At 25.7% G+C, this 18,635-nt stretch overlaps 1 long non-coding RNA gene across 1 annotated transcript; it reads right to left on the bottom strand.

The window, feature by feature from the left end:
- Positions 1-3,075: 3,075 nt before the first annotated feature.
- On the bottom strand, positions 3,076-6,447 carry LOC145958371 (uncharacterized). Its single transcript, XR_014434113.1, has 2 exons — positions 3,878-6,447; positions 3,076-3,707 (listed from the first exon to the last, which is right to left on the bottom strand). It is a non-coding gene; the product is annotated as an uncharacterized LOC145958371 (long non-coding RNA).
- Positions 6,448-18,635: the final 12,188 nt, after the last annotated feature.

The raw sequence follows: 18,635 nt of genomic DNA, 5'->3' as shown, positions 1-18,635 counted from the left end.
TATTTGTTATTTATTTTATGAAAGTTACATATAAAATATCATCAAAAACTCATGTCATTATTCATTTTAAGGAAACGGCATATAAAATCTCATCACAAGCTCCATTATATCTTAAAGAGGTCACACATTGAATGTCATCACAACCTCTCATTCATTTTAACATGTTAATGTTTTCATTATTAAGGAGGTCTCACATCAAGTGTCATCAAAAACTCCATTACATCTTAACATCTTATCCCATCTTTTATGATTATTACATTGTCATTAAAACTCAACATATCATTTTATCACATCATATCTTATTTCATCTTATCTTATCTTATATCATCTCATTTTATTTTATTGTATTTCGTCTTATCTCATCCCATCTCATATTATTTCATCTTATCTCATTGTAACCTATGCTTCTATGACCTTTATGAAGTGTAAACATGGTATCTATAATTATATTATTAACATTAAGGTGGTATGTATCTCATTGTAAAACTAAGATAGTTATGTACAACTTCTATACCAACCTGAAGATTTAATTTTACCATCTATTATATCTAAAAATAGAAAATTAGGTAATTTTTTTCTAACAAACAACTTGACATTTACACACTAATTTTATCATATCTTGAATTTTAAATGATATTGAGGTGATTCTAAAATCAATATTTATCTAACATCCAAATCTACATTTCATATGAAACATATTATGACAAGTGTGTGGTCATAATAAGATGATTAATTTGGTTATAGAAATTATAAATAATCACTATTTAATTTACATAATAACATGATATACAAATTATTCTTAAAATATCAATCACATAAATAAAAAGTGATAACTTGTCTAACTTATATTTCAAGCAAACTTGAATTTTTCTTAGATTAATTCAACCTATAAATCATCAAGTTCATTCAAGTCCAAAAATAGGTACAACTTTAAAAACTTATCGGATAAATGTGAGACCCGTTCTTATTTTCCTTCTCTTCCCATATACTCACTTTCATTCCCACTCTCTCATTCACTCTTTCTTCTTCAAACTCTTCCTACTCACTTGCTGATTCTTCCTTCTTGGGTAAGCATAGGTGATGCTCAAAATGTGTTGTTACTTGATCTGTACTAGTATCAGATTTTGACTGGATTGTCTCAAATCTTACTCAAATACTTAAAAAAATTGATCCAAATATATTAGGTTGATTTGGATTTGTTCGAGTTTGCAGATTATCTAGACTTTTTTGCACCCCTATTTTTGAACTTTAAACTACTCCCAAATTGTGTCATCACTAATTCAACCTGTAATACATGTTGGTTTGACTCACACTATGGGTGAGCATGAAACTGAGACTCAAACCGAACCCGAAAAACTCGATAAAAAATATTACTTTTTGATGAGTTCGAGCGGGTCTTATGGGTAAATCGGATTAAAATTTTGATTTTATATGGATTATATTGGGCGGGTTCGGTTTTGAATTTTTAAACCCGCTAAAAACCGAACCCAACCGAAAATGAGATAAGTTTAGATATTTATTACTTTTGTATAACTAACCAACAATGGTCCAAACTCAAAAGTCTTTTATTTCAAGTATAATCACTACAAAAAAAAAGGATTTTAGCGACCACAAAAATCGGTCGCTAAATTACTTAAATCGGTCGCTATTTACTTTAGCGACCGAATTAGCGACCAATTTGAAGTAGTTGCAAAAACCCTGGTCGCAAAGTTGTTTAGCGACCGAAATACTGGTGGTCGCTAATTAGCGACCGAAATTTTCGGTCGCTAATTGGTCACTACGATTATGGTCGCCATAGTATATGGGGACCAAATTAGCGACCGAAAAAAAGGTCGCTAAATGTGTTATTTATTTTTAAATTTTTTAAATAATGATTTTCCTTTCCGTCGCTAAGTCGGTCGCTAACAATTTTTAAAATAAAAAATTATTTTTAATTTCGATCGCTAAATCGGTCGCTAAATTTTATTATTTTAAAAAAATAATTTTCATTTCGGTCGCTAAATCGGTCACTAAGTGTATCTTTTTTATTTTTTATTTTTAAAATAATTTCTGATTCGGTCGCTAAATCGGTCGCTAAATTTTATTATTTTTAAAAATAATTTTCAATTCGGTCACTAAATCGGTCGCTAAATTTTATTATAATAAAAAATTAATTTTCTTTTCGGTCGCTAAACATAATTTTATTTTTGAAAAAAAAAAATTGATTTTTTTTTGTCGCTAGGCTTACTTTATTTTTAGACATGATCGCTAATTTTATACCTTAAACACTATATATTTTATTTTCATTTTCATTTTGAACCTGTTTAACAATGAAACAATAACACTCGTACCAAAATAAAAAATAAAACAAGTTCCTTTGCTACAAAAAAAAAATTGATCCATATTTTACTCCAAACAAAGATAAACGTAAACTAAATTGCAAACCATTAAAAGAAATAATCCTCTAGTATGCAAGATGCACTCTTGAATTTAAAAGAAAAATAAAAAGGACAAGTATACAAACCACAATATTTTAACATATAAAAAGATGGTGCTTTACTGCATCAAAAACAATATTGATAAGTCTTGGTTTGTCAAGTTACAGATTCTTCCAATTTTATTGGGAAACCTACTCTTCTATATATATCCTCTCACAGATGACTAAATTAATAGCCTTAATTTTCATCTCCAGCATGATTGAATATCAGATTTCAAATATAGCCTCATATGAAAGCAAAGCATGAAACATAATCAATTTAACAATAACTAATTCTAAAATGCAAGTCAAAACCCAACACATTCATCCAGATTTATTTCAATATAAAGGATAACTGCCACCAATCATATACAAATACATGGACATATATGACTTTAAGCGTTACATGAGCACTCAACGCTTTAAACAACTTGGTAACAAAATGAGTAATTAAACATAGAACCAAATGAATCCAAAACGAATAACTAGTACAAAAATCAGCATGGTCATTAAAATCAGCATGCCACACAAGTACAAAAAGAAGTAAATATTTTCATCAGATGTAAAAGTTTAGATCCCAGCTTGCATCAATACCATGGCCATTAAAATTGTAATTAAGATTTCTATGGCAATCAATACATTTTGGTTTCACTATGCAAAGCAATAAACCAAGAGCTATCATTAATTAATAAAATAAATATTTAAATATAACCAAAGGGAAAATTATCAAATTAAAGATTGAGTCACCCAAGACAAATAAGAAGGAAGTATAGCTTGGGCCATGAATATCACCATCATCCTCCAATGGCTGCCTACGAATATCACCATCATCCTCCCTGAGTTCAACCCGTATAAACAAATTCCTTTTCCTACGGATCCCTGAAACTTACGCCCCTCTCTACGTGCCAATCATCAGTGTCAGGTTTTTCAGGCATTTTAACAACACTTTTTCCTGGAACAACGCAAAGATACAACAAAATTCAAAATCACAGATTCACAAGAGCATGATCAAATTCCAAAATTTATTTGAAACAAAAAAGAAACGATACTCAGGATCAAATGAATCTCAATCTGTTAACTCCATTACAAAGCTGGAAAAGGATAATGAAGTTTTGACTAAATTACATGCAATAAAAATGAGTCTATAAGTAAAATGAAACGAATTTAAACACTTACCCTCCACTCAAATCCCAAAAAGACTTGAACAACGTAGTTGCCATACTGATCTTGAGTTAACATGCTAATAAACTACCTAAGACAAATATGAAAAAGGCTGCTAGTAATTTCTATCCTGCTATTCCAATTTCTGTGAGGATTTATTTTTTCAAGCAGCTGTTCAATTTATATGATTGCATAAACATTTCAATAGTTTTATTTCAAGAAACCCATAAACCAAAATTCATGATTGTCTACTGAGATCACCTGGATGTACTTTTCAGCAGGATTGGTCGTGTTTGATGAAGGATTCACTGATTTTAGCTCGTGTAATGGAATGACTACCTGATGCATAAACCAAAGCATTCATTAACTGCCATCTGCACAAACCAAAGCATTCATTAAAATGCACAGCATAACAGCTTAATAAAATTTTTACTTTTAGTATTAAACACCAGAAAAATTCAATCAATAATAGCACATATTAACTGCCACATATAATGATTGAATTAAAAATATAAATTACATATTAGAAGAAAAGAATAAAAAATCCTTGGAGCAAATTATAAGAATATAACATGTTTGGTTGGATCTTTCAGTTCTAGGTACAACAATAACCATGCACCCAGTGATCAGACATTGCGCCAAGGACAGATCCTTGATAAATAAGAATACAGTAATCCTCTGCGGTGTTCTGTTGCGGTGTGTTGTGTTATTAGGGTTTAGGGGAACTTGGGGGTGTAACACCCCAATTTTCAAAAAGGTTATTATTATTATTATTAGATGGTATTTGGTCATAATTATTTTAATAATTATAGAGGAATATTATTTTGTACGTTTTAAATAATTATTATTTTGGACAATTATTTTGTACGTATTAAATAAGTATTTTTATTAGCATTTTTAAATAAATATCTATATGTTTTAAGAGAAGGTTGATTTTATATGATATTTTGTTATTGAAATTATATTATTATATTTAGGGTCAGAAATATATTATTATTATAGAGAAAAAATATTTTATAATATACATGTATTTATTTTATTTAATTATTTTGAGGAAAATTAGAAGTGGGTTAGAAGAGAAGGAAAATGGGTTGGGTTGACCCAGTCCAATGGATTAATTTTAAGAAAGGAGTCAGGTGGTGTTAACCCTATCTGCCTCATTTGCGTTCTGAAGGGTTAGGGAAAAAAAGAGGAGAAACAAAGAGCTCTAAGGAAGAGTACTCAGGAACGATCTTAGATCATACCAAGACCATTCATCTTCTGCTCATCCAGGTACGGGAGAGATGGGTTTCTTCATATGTGAATATAGGGGTGTTCGGGTAGTGAGGGCAATCCCTAAGCCCCTCTAGGAACTCTATTTAAAATTCTGAACGATTATCTGTGCAATCGATGTTCTAAATTCTTAATTCATTTGGAAGAACTTATTTCTTGAATTGTCTTTGAATTCCATTGGGGCTTTCTTGTTAATTCTTTATCCTTAAATTTGATGACTTGAATTTTATGTGTTAAGAAGAGTTTAGATTTTTTTTTTGTAAAATCAATGGAAACCAATTTTTGAGGCTTGAGATGTGTATGGATTGATTTGGAACGTATGAAGAATATAAATGGAGTTAAACTGAACCAACGGGGTGTAGAAGTAGTGAAAATTGGTAAAAACCTTGTTGGAACTCGTAAAACGCAGGTTTAATTTCACAGAGGGGAGTCTGGGCAGAGATTTGGGCGCTCAGCGCCAGTTTTGGGCGTTGGGCGTCGGGACCCCGACATACGTTTGTAATTTTGCGATATCTTTCTGTGTAGTTATCCAAATCGAGTGCCGTTTGTTTTGTTAGAAACTAGACATCTGGGGATACCATTTAGACACAAGAATCGTGTAAACATATTAATATTTGATCAATTTATGTGAGTTGTAATTTGAGCCTTCCAATCTGTGTGCGAACCACAACATCAATTTTTGTGAGCCCTGAATGGTAACCTAAACGACTTTATTAGGATTTGTGTTCTTCATGAAAGTTGTAGATATTGATGTTAGGATTCTAATGGAGTTGGGATCACTTAGAAAGGATATGTATATCTCGAGTTATGGTTAAATTATTAACTGAATGTCATAGATATTGTGATGTGTGTGAAGAATTATGTGAAATTTGTGATCTATGATGTTGATAACTTAATGATAGGTACCTAGCATGTGAGGATGATATTGCATGGATTGTTATTGACATGTGATGATGTTATATAATGGAGATGCATTAATTATGAGTTACGTGGGATGCATGAGTTGCATGAGACTTATGAGTTGCATGTGGTGCTTGAGAAGCCAGACGTGGCTATATTGCATTGGACCCTGGGCCCGGAGAGGGGTTGAGACAGGGGGGACCATGACGGGAGGCATTCCATGCGTGGGCCGTTGGGTGTTTAACTGCGCAGCTCACTGGCCACAGAGGGTTTAACAGTGGGTAGATTGCCTTTGCACGGGCCGCTGGGTGTTTAACCGTGCAACATACCGGCCCTGGGAGGGTGTGAGAACGGTATGCCCGCATTGGCAACAACTAAGGGAATTGACGAGGTACGCCCATTGTGCGGAGTGCCAAGTTGAGACTCTTAGGAGAGGAGATGTGTATGAGCATATAGTGAGCATGTGTATGAAAGCTTGTATGATTGAAAAAAAAAATGATGTTTGGTAATTATATGAGATGTATTTGTTGTTTATAGTTAATGATGATATTTTGGTGCACGGTGTGGGGTGGGAATTGGGTAGCTCTATGTTCATATATGATGTTATCTATCTCTCACCGTCCTGTTTTTATGTGGTTTTCTTTTAGGTGAAGATGAAGGCACTCATAGTGTTGAGTTCTAAAGGGAAAGAGTTCTGCTCTGATAGGATGTGACATTGGGGCATGAATTTAGGATGCTTTAGTTATGAATTGTTATTTGTCGTTTGAGGAGACTTATTTTTAGGAGTTTTATATTCACCTTATATTTGTAAATTCTGGATCCCTTTCATTTTTCTTTAGAGACCTTGATAATTTTCTTTTAAGAGTAAAACTTTATTATTATTATTATTATTATTTCTATTTATTTCAAGACTTGTGAACCTATGAGTTTTTATTAAAATATGTGGACCCTTCTTGATGTTATATTTATTGAATTATTCTTATTGTTGTTACTTATCTATTATGGGGTAGAAGGGTGTCACGGGGGGGGGGGGGGTTTATGTCCAAAAAAATTCAATTTAAAATTAAGTTTTTTAAAAAAATTAGATAATACTTTTTAAATTAGTTAAGAAACATAACATATGGAAATCGAATTATCATATTCTTACATATACTTATCTATATGTGAGTAAAAATACAAATTTTAAAAATTAAGAAAATTAATGAAGTGTATAAATTTTAGATTTTATATCAAATATTCTTAATCATATTTATTTCAAATAGAGTTTTTTTTATTAAAAGAATCAAATAAAGTTTATTTAATTAGATTTGCCTATATTTTAGTAAAACAAAATTAAGTATTTTTCTTTTTACCTATTTGTATGTTTAAAGGGAATAAATAATTATGTATAGTAATCCAATATTAAATCAAAAGATAATAAAAATTATAACTAAAATCATAATAAATATTATGATATTAAATTTAGTATATATTAAAATTAATTAAATATTTGTATTTAAAAAATTGTTACAGATTTTAGATATATATTTTAAAGTTTTTATTTTATTAAATTAATTAAAAATTAATTATATTTTATCACTTTTTAATAAAGTAAGTGAATGATAATTAAATATTATAATTATTTTACAATAATTTAAAATGAAAAGATAATAAAATATGTTAACTTATGTTTCAAATAAAATGCTTTAAAATATTATAATCAAAAGAAATCCAATATTAAATCAAAAGATTATAAAAATTATAACTAAAATCATAATAAATATTTTGATATTAAATTTATTATATCTTAAAATTAATTAAATATTTGTATCAAATAAATTGATACAGATTTTAGATTTTATTTACTATGTTTTATAATCAAAAGAAATCCAATATTAAATCAAAAGATTATAAAAAATTATAACTAAAATCATAATAAATATTCTGATACTAGATTTTTAAAATATATTTCAATTAAAAATATATTTTTGGTGAATATGATGGTTAAAAGTATTTTTTTATAAATAATTATATTAAAAATAAATTTTAAAATCTTATAATGGTGTTTTTTAATGATGTTAACTTAAATATTCCCAAGATTTTAGAATAAATTAAAATGAAAAGATAATAAAATATGTTAATCTGTGTTGGGATTTTATTTCAACACGAAACTTTAAAATAAATGTGCGAATAAAAAAAACTCCGTCAAAACGGTCATATATTCTGTTTGATAGAGAAAAAAGTAAGGAAGCGCATTGTGATGTATTAAAAACTAATCAAAAAGAACAAGTAGGTGGTTTGTCCAATTAGTTATGGGGAAGACTTAAGATTTTCTCCACATAAGTATGTGTGTGGATTCGAGCTCTACTGTCAGTAATTTTAGCCTTTTTAAACAAAGGAGGTGTGATTGTAATAAAAAGGAGGTGTATATATCATAAGTTAAATACTATGAACATCTTCGAGTAAATTAAAATCAAAAGATAATAATTTTTTTAAATTACTAAAAAATATTTCATTTTTTAATTGTTTCACAAATTCTTACTAATTTCTGTATAAATCAATTGCTTTTAAACAATGAAACTAACATGATTATATTAATTGACTTGAATGATTAAGTCTAACTTTTAAAATAATAATTGAAATAAAATAAGGTTCAAGAAAATAATTTCAAAATATATTAAGTGAATAATTTTTATATAATAATAAAATTAAAGACAAGGATTGAAATAATCAATGGGATTAATGTAATGTTCATTTATAAATATTTAAATAAATTATAAGTAGCAAGGTATTATTTAATTGATGTTTAAAATAAAATATTTTATAATATCTGAATGAATTGATTTTTAAGATAAACTATTATATACATATTTAATTAATATAATTTTAATATATATATATATATATATATGTATATTAGATATATTTTAAATATATATTTTTATATTAAAAATTATTTTATCATTAAATAAAATAAAAATATTTCAAAATATGGCTGTTGTTGAATCAGTTTCCCATGGTGGGATCATATTCATATATAATAATAGAATCATGTCTCCTTAAAGAAGTAATATCTACCTCAAAGTAGTACGAACATAATTGAAAATAGATGGTATAACGTATTCTAAATAATTGATCTCATGTGTTATTAGTGTATATATTTATATATACATTTTTTATTTTATAATTTTTATTTATTAAACTAATGGAACATTAATTATATTTTATCAATTTTAGATTTATTTGATAAATTTTTATTAATCCTTATATAAGCCAATTATTTTTAATTTGATCGAACTAGCATGTTTATATCAATTGAACTAGATGTTTAAGTCAATTTTGAAAATAATAATTAAAATAAAATAAGATTTATGAAAAGAAGTTTATTTACCTTAACAAAATTGGAAAGAACAATAAATTATGTATTTTCATATTATCTAATAATATAATAAAACATTAAGCATGATAAAAGAGAAATAAATTTCTCAAGAGAAAAATAAATAAATTTTCTAGATAAACTATTATTTAAATTAGTCTAATTTTTTTATAAAAAAGATTCAATTAAAAAGATTATTATTTAATTTTCTTTTATAGCATTATGTTTCTCATTTTTTAATAAATCATCATATATTAATTGTCCATTTTAAATTATATATTTTTTATTATTTTTAAAAAAATAATTTTATTGGGAGGATAATGATTTTTATTTCTTATCATTAATATTTTTATCATTATAAAAATAATATTATATATTTTTATATTTGTTTTCAATTAAAAGAAAAATATTTTTGAATTTTTTAAAAAATTTCTATTTAGCGACCGATTTTAATTTGGTCGCTAAATTTATTATAAATAATAATATTTTTATTTTTTAGCAACCAATTTTAATTTGGTCGCTAAAGTTATTATAAATAATATTTTTCTTTATTTTTTTAGCGACCGATTTTAGTTTGGTCGCTAAAATTATTATAAATAATAATATTTTTTATTTTTTAGCGACCAAATTAAAATCGGTCACTAAAAAAATAAAAAATATTATTATTTATAATAATTTTAGCGAGCAAATTAAAATCGGTCGCTAAAGTTATTATAAATAATAATATTTTTTTATTTTTTTAGCGACCGATTTTGATTTGGTCGCTAAAATTATTATTAATAATAATTTTTTTTATTTTAGCGACCAAATTCAAATCGGTCGCTAAAAAAATAAAAAATATTATTATTTATAATAATTTTAGCGACCAAATTAAAATCGGTCGCTAAAGTTATTATAAATAATAATATTTTTTTTATTTTTTTAGCGGCCGATTTTAATTTGGTCGCTAAAATTATTATAAATAATATTTTTTTATTTTTTAGCGACCGATTTATAATTTGGTCGCTAAAATTATTATAAATAATAATATTTTATTCTTTTAGCGACTGAAACCGTTCCGTCGCTATTTTAACCAATAATTATTATTTTAGCGACCAATTTAGCGACCGTTTATTGGCCACTAAAAAAATCGGTCGCTAATTTCAGTGGCTAAATTGGCTTTTTTTTTGTAGTGAATATAGTCATCATTTGTAATTTATTTTTTTTTTTCCTTTTTCTCATAACCTAGATATTTCTTTTGTCTTCTCCTTCATCATTCAACTTCTCAACACACTAGTTCATTTTTAGAGTTTTCTTTTTGTTTCTTTTATTGTCTTTCTTTTTCATCTTCCTATATCCATTTTGAGTATAACTTGTGCGACTGTGGTTTCTTATGAGTTTTGTAATCTAACTGTAGATTTCTTTTGCATGTAACAACTATGGATTTTGTTATCTTTTATTTTTGCTTCTTTAGTTTGTGAATGTTTCATCTACGAATCTACTTATACCATCTATTATTAGCTTCATTATGTTTTTGTACACTATTTTAAAAATATTTTTTTTTTACCGTTTTAAGCTTCACCTTCGTTAAGATAACTTGGTCTACAAAAAACCTCAAACCCAATTGTATTTACCCGCTCAAATCTAAATCCATTTCAATCTGAACCGCCTCTAATCGAAAGCTTAGTCGATCAGATATAGGTCACATTTTTCTAAAAGTCGATTTAAAACGGGTTGAACATTTTTTACCTGAACCCGACCGAACCCGCCCGTTGCCCACCCCTACCTCACACTATTAGTCTATTTTGGATATAAGTTCTTCTTTATTAAAAATAAACATTGTAGTGTATTTTTAGTAAAGAAATTTTAAATAAACATTTTTAACCTTGTATCCAAACAGACTCCATATTAATTTTATCATATTTATATTAATTATACTATGCACAAGTCATAAGTTTCACATGTTCACCGACTTTATTGATGAGTAATTTTTATGATTTTTTTTATTTTTATTTATAGTAAAATCTCTCATTCCAATTACTTTTGTTTTTTTTTTTTCATTTATTAGATTTGAACATAAGCCTTACTTATAGATTGTAAGTGATCTTTAACTAAAGGTCTGCTAGGATGCATTTTTTTTTATAGAAGTATTTCTAAAAAAAAATTAAATAAATTTTTCCACAAGTTAAAACTATGTGAAGTAAAAAGAAAATAGTTTTACATAAGTTAAAAATAAGTTTTTGGATAAGCTAATACATGAAAACTTCTACAAATTAGTTTATACATTAACTAATTTTAATTTACAAAGAAATTAACTTATCTCATTTTTCTTCTTCTTATTTTTATCTTTTAAAATACTTGTAGAGAAAATTATTTAAATAAAAGCTAATATTCTTAGAATATTAATTAAATTTTGTTTCTTTTTCAAATGATTTTTTTCTATCTTTCTTCACTGTAACTATTTTGTTCCATCCTATTTTATCATATAAAAAGTTAAGAGTTTAATTGGGATGTGTTTTTAATATTTTTATGGTCAGATATAGTCAAATTAATTTATGTATTTCTATATAGGTCAATTTGGTTCTTAATTTTTTATATATAAAATATGTTCATTTGAAATTTTCACCTTAAAAAACATGAAGAATTTTTAGAGAAAATTACTTAATAATATCTAATAGGTCAACTTGCGTTGCGAGGATGATCGCAATTAGTATTTTAACTCTTACAATATACAAGATTAAATGTTTCTTATTTATGATTAAAATTTATAAATAAATATTATATTTAAATATATAAATAATATTTTAAATTTATACAAATAGGTATTTTAAAAATATAAATTATATTTTAGATTTATAATAAATATAATGACACAAAATTAATTTTTAATTATTGATAATTTATTTTAAAATATCATTATCTAATTTATAAATAAACATGATAAATAAAAATTAAATTATATAAGAAATTAAAAAGATTCTTAAAAACTTTCTTATTATAAAGTGCTCACATTAAAAAGAAATTAACTCTTAATTTATAATAACATCGGTATAACTTTTACTAAATATTACATCGCTCACTAACTTCATATTAAATTAAATTTTGTAAATCCAACATTTAGATTGAAAGTTCTTTACTCTTAAATCATATATACAAAATTTTATATTAATCCAAGATAATTTGATATTTTATTCTTATAAAATAAAATTGACGTAATATATATATATATATATATATATATATATATATATATATTTCAAAATATAATAAAATATAAACACTTTGATTATCTTCAAGTTGGTGTTCAATTTTAATAAAATTTGATATAAACAAATAAAGTTATATGAATTTTTAATTTAACGGTTGGATTTAAAAAATTTACATTTAATATAAAGTTATTGAGTGGTGTAATACTTAATAAAAGTTATCTCGATGTCACTTGAACCTTCATCATAAATTGATGTAATACTTGGTAAAAATATTTATTTATATAAATTTTAAATATTATTTATATATTTAAATATAATTTTTATATATATATAATTTATATAAATTTTAATTATATATAATAATATTTAATATGTCCATTACAAATATTAAAATATTGATTATTAGGTAAATCTAAAGGTGTTGAAGAAACTCCTCATCCATATAAAAGTTGTGTAAGAGTAAATTAAACCGATACATATGAAATTTCCTGAAATTGTATTCACATATCCTTTTTTTTTGTTTAACAAGTGCAGTAATAATTTATCTAATAGAATAGTGTAATATTTTTTAAATAGTTAACAGATTAATATAATGTTTAAGAGATATTAATAATTTAAAAAGGTATAAAATGAGAAATATTTATACATTCTGACGTAACTTTGGTTAGGTAATTAAGATTTAAGAGGGACACGTGAGTATTGTAAATCACTATTCAAATTGTAAACATAGAAAAAGGTGAAATAAGAAAACTAAAAAGGAGCGGAATAGGCAGAATGGGAATCTGAAAAGTGGAAGTAAAAGATGGGAAAAGTAGGGACAACAAAATCTGTGGAAGGTCTTCTCAGTATGTTTCTGCCCTTCCCTCTATACTTTCTATCAGTCAATTTTTATCTGCTGTATTTTCACTTTTGGAGATCACCGTCTAAAATAAGAGAGGGATTAAGATTCTCTCATTGTGTGAACACATACATCAGAGATGTAAATATAAAAATAGTGAGACAACTTTAAGTATCCTCAGAATTTATATTTGGTGCATTTTATGAGATGAGTAATATTATGAGATTGTTGCATTTGTATCATGGTCAATGAATGAATTTCATGAATTGTGATGTAGATTTATCATGCCTTATTTGTTTGGTTTCTTTGAAATTTAGAATTTTTTTTTATATAAATTTAGGATTTTTTATGCACTATTTTTAATATGTGAGTAATTAGAAACATGAGAACCTAGGTTCAATCCTTATTGCGACCATCTTTATAATCTTTCTTATCTTTACAAAAAAAATTGCACGCGATGACATAATTAAAATTAAATGTTTTTTATAATTAATTATTATATAATAATTGATTTTAAAAATCACTATGAAAGTATCTTTCTAAATTGGTTGTTATACAACTGATTTAAAAATAACACTTTTAAAATTGATTATTTAAAATAATTGATTTTAAAAGGATTTTTTTTATGCAATCAATTTAGAGAGATAATTAAAATGGTGCATTTTGCGCTCCACTCTCTCACTCTGCATTTTGTCTTTTATGAAAGACGGTTTCATAAAACTCTTTTTCTCTCTTATTTTTTTTTCCTTCTTTTGTCATTTTTGTTTAGGCTCAATGTCTTGTAATTGTCTCTCACGCTTTCTCTTGCACTCTCATTCACACTCTTTCTCATATTCTCTCTCCCATAGTTGTGTCATTGTCGTCATGCCTATTGATTAGTGTTTCCCTATCATCGCCCTTGCTAGTCCTCTTGATTGTATACTTGGTTGTTGTAGAATTTGTTGGTTTAAATTGGTTGTTTGGTGCTTAGGTTTGGATTTGGTTTTTGGATTTTGCAATATATGTATGTTAAGTGCTTGATATTTTGTCATAATAAACGACGTGGTCTCACTTTAGGAGAAAATCACAAAGGAGTGCAAGAAGAATAAGAAGAAGGGGGCGATGGGGTTTTCGAAGGAGATGCAAAACTTTTAAAATTGATTCTCACTCGATTTTAAAAGTCCAAACTTAGATAATTGGTCAAACAATCAATTTTAAAAGTCTTTTTTTCACTAGTGATGATTAGAATGTTATGCGTTTAAATATGTAACGGAAGCTTATCTTATCTTTTTTGTTTTTTTTTAAATGTCTTAAAAGTTGATTAAACACATTTTATTAATATGTAATGGAAGCTTATCTTTTTTTTTTCTTTTAAGATGTCTTAAAAGTTGACTAAACACCTATTTTATTAATAATTGTTAGTATTTTTTTTTTTTTTTATGATGAAAGTAGTGCTTTGTTATATGAAAATTCTCATATAAACATGCCTCAATATTTAGGTGTTTCTTTTTGTGTGATTAACAAAATAAATTTTTGTTCTTTGGTTTGAAAAATAGACATTTGGGGCTACAGTTTAGACTTAAGTATTACATGAAAATATTAAAAAATGTTCGAGTTATGTGAGTTAAAAGATGAGTTTTGCATTTAGTGCATGAGAAGTAACTTTTGTATCTTATAAGCCTTGTTTTGTTAGGAGTTTTAAATGACCGAATTAAGTTTCGTTGTACTCATAAAAGTTATAGCTTTGGATGTTAACTTTCCAATGATGCTGAAATCACCCAAAAAAAGAAGGTCTAAAACTCAAACTATGATCAAATTAGTGAGCAACATACCAACACAACATCACAATGCATATTCACACATTTTAACTACGATATCTCTTACAACTAGGTGAATAATCTAAGTGATTTGACCTTACTGAACCAAAGTGATTTGACCTTATCGAACCAACTTAACAATGTGATCTTTTTGGACTTGTTAAATCAACAATAAATTTGGATATTAATCCACAACATAACATGATTTCTCGAATATCATCACTTAGATTAGGAAAGTCTAGTATCCATATAAGGAATAGAATAACTTAGGTATGAGTCTATCACAACCCTAACATGCATAACTAAGTCTATATGGAATTAGTCCATTAACCACCCTTCAAATATTGTGTTGTTTCCAATACTTAGTTAGAGATTTTGACCCCCCGACCTTATACCTTGCTCAATCAATCACTTTTAAACTAGTATGGCTCAACTTTTCCCCTATATGGTATCAACTAAGGACTTAGAAGAGACTCAACTTTGATAACTTCTTTTCGTTTTATTCTCTTATTAATAATTAAAGAATTTTTATATAGTTGACAAGACATGTGAACCCTTTTATTGTGTGACTAAAGAGCTTTTTTTTTGTTCACTACCAAGGAGTATTCCTCATTGAACACCAGAACAGTCTCCCTCAAGGGTTTGATAGACATCAAATAGACAAATATCCTCTCTTAACTTGAGTTTCTACATTCACAAGAGTCAGGATTTGATCTCTCGGGAGCTTTATGCTATTTTAATCTTTTATAATGAGACATATTTTCATAATAATTTTATAAAAAACATTTTGTGATGTTTTGGGGTAGAAGGGTGTCACATTATCTAAACAATATCCTAATAATTAATGTTGCATAGTGATCATACTCCACTCAAATAAGATCGTCTCTGATGAAAAAATATGTGTTGTATAAAAAAGTAAAATGTACCACTACATTTAATTCACCCCTATATATTAAATAGGAATGATTATCTTGTACATGAATGTTTTTAGAAAACAATCTTTAATGAAAGCAGTTTTAGATATTTTTCCTCGATGAGAGGAATTTTAATGCTTCATTTGATTTTTATTTAATTAAATTTTATTTATAAATTAAATACCAAGAACTAGATATATCATTTTGGTCATATCATTAGTTAGTATGAGATTTATCAGGTGCACCAAAGGGGGTTCCCCACACACATATGTCGATATTAGTATAACATTGTCTACTTTAAATCTAAACTCTTATAATTTTACTCTTAGTAATCTTCAAAAAAGTCTCATATCAATGGAGTATTATCTTTCTTTTCAAATGATGTAAGTTTTAATTGCACTTTTCAATAAGATCCTTAACATACTCCTTTCATATTAAGAATTAGACATCTTGAATATGAAATTTGCATGATTAAATATTTGTAAGTGATTCAATAACAATTTAATAACAAGTAACTCAATTAGTTAATCCAATAAAACCCTATATGATAAACTCTAATTTTATCTTTAAAATTTATAATTTTGTGACCTAATCAAATCCTACAAAACTTCTTAATATGACAACTATTATACTCCTTATATAATGTATTTTTTATTTTATCTTTAGTCGATAAAAGAATATTAACATAAATAATTTAAAATAATCAGTTACCGTGTGTATTTAAATTATAGTCTATGATGCTTAAAAGTACTTTCTATCTCCAAAATAATAAATTTTTCTTATTATAGAATTCAAAATATGCGTGAAAGTACTTTTGTAACTTTAATACAAACATAGCTGGTAAAAGCTGGCAGATCCAATTCTTGAAGATCTTGAACATTGTAGAAGTCACCCTCAAATCTTCACGTACACATGTACTAATCTAAATCTATATATAGACAAGAACCAGTTGTGTTGGTGAAACGTTAAATAAATATACCGAAAATATCGATGGTGTCTCTTCCCAAAAGATGGTTATATATGGTATTTGAAATGGAGTAGGGGTGGGTCGAAGCTCGAAGGCAGATTCCTTCAACCTTTCCCTGCTTTCAATGACATGCCTTATCCGGCAAAGGATCTTTTGCCGCTGTTTTCTTTCTACTATACGTACGTCAGAGATTTAAATCAATTTTATGTAACCATTTAACAGTTGAACTTCTTGAAATAAATATTAGGTCTTTTTCTTTGGTACATGAGAAAATAAATAAATATTAGGTCTTTTTCTTTGTTACATGAGAAAATAAATAAATATTAGGTCTTTGATATTGTAGTGGAATTCAAGTCTTCATGTATTTATTATAAGAAATGTTATATAAAAAAAGTTATTATAAGTATATTATACGTAAGTATATGTTTATTTAACGTATAATTATATATAATTTTAATATTAATTTTAAATGTAATTTAATAATATATTTTATGTGTCATTATAATTTATTTTCATATTTTTTAATTATATATTAACATATATTATATTTATTATGTAAATAAAAATAATTTTTAATGACAATTTTTTGTATCACTATACGATTGTATTACTATTTGATAATTTTCATGTAAGTAGTTTAAAGAAACTTATCAAAAACTTTTATTATTTATGATAAATAACTACTTCAACACCTGAAACTCACAAATAAAGGTTTGGTGAATAGAAGAAAAAAAAAGGAGACAATCTCGCGCAATCCTAGCATCAACATCGTGGAAGAAAATATTACTTTATTTTTATAAGAGCGGAAAAATATTTTTTCTTAACAAATAAAAAATTGAGCAAAATATTAAATTAGTATTATATTTTTGAAAATCAGATCAAACTAATTAGGAATTGATCCATAATCAGTTTGATTGGTCTCAAGAACTATTTAACAGCAAGTCGATAAAAAAAATTGATAGAAATGATTTAAAATCATTGAAAAGCTAGTTCAATTAAAAAAAATATTTTTAATTTTTAAATTTAATTTAAAATATTTTTAATAAAATAAAAATTAAATTTTTTATTTTTATACTTATTTTATAAATATAATTTACTCATTTATGTTAATATACAATTTTTAATATTTTTATTTTTATAATTTATATCATATTAATTTGATACCATTTTTCTAAATGTAAATTTGTAATTATTACTATATATTGTTATAATTTATTAAAATTTAAACTTAAATATTATATTATATTTAGTGTAGAACTTAAATATTATATTATAATTAATATTAACAGTTTATAAATAATATTTTATTTTAATTTTTAGTGTTAAAAAATTATGATATTATATTTATTTAATATTATTTTTGCTTGATAATAATAATAATAATTATTATTTTATTAATATTGATTTGATCATGAATGGTCCAATTTTGAAAACACTAATTAGTATACTGAATAATAAATTCATTAATTTTTACATAAAAAATGTATAATATATTCATTTTAAACACAAATATAAAAGTTAAGCTAGGAGAAATAAACCGAAACCGAAAACAAAAAATAATGCTTAATTAGTGTTATCGATTAATTTTATAGTCAATTTGTAATATAATTATTTGGACTTTTATTAATTATTTGGTTTGTGCATTGATAGTATATTTTTTCATATTATTAAATGTAAGCAATTATTAACAATTAACAACTCATAAAAGGAAAATAATGAATCATAATATATATATATATATATATATATATATATTTATATATATATATATATAGTTAATGTCTGTATT

This window comes from Cajanus cajan, chromosome 5, assembly GCF_000230855.2.
Source record: "Cajanus cajan strain Asha chromosome 5, NIPB_CcT2T_4, whole genome shotgun sequence".
Lineage (NCBI taxonomy): Eukaryota > Viridiplantae > Streptophyta > Magnoliopsida > Fabales > Fabaceae > Cajanus > Cajanus cajan.
Note: the sequence above shows the minus strand (reverse complement) of the source record. Positions and strands in the feature narration are given on the sequence as shown.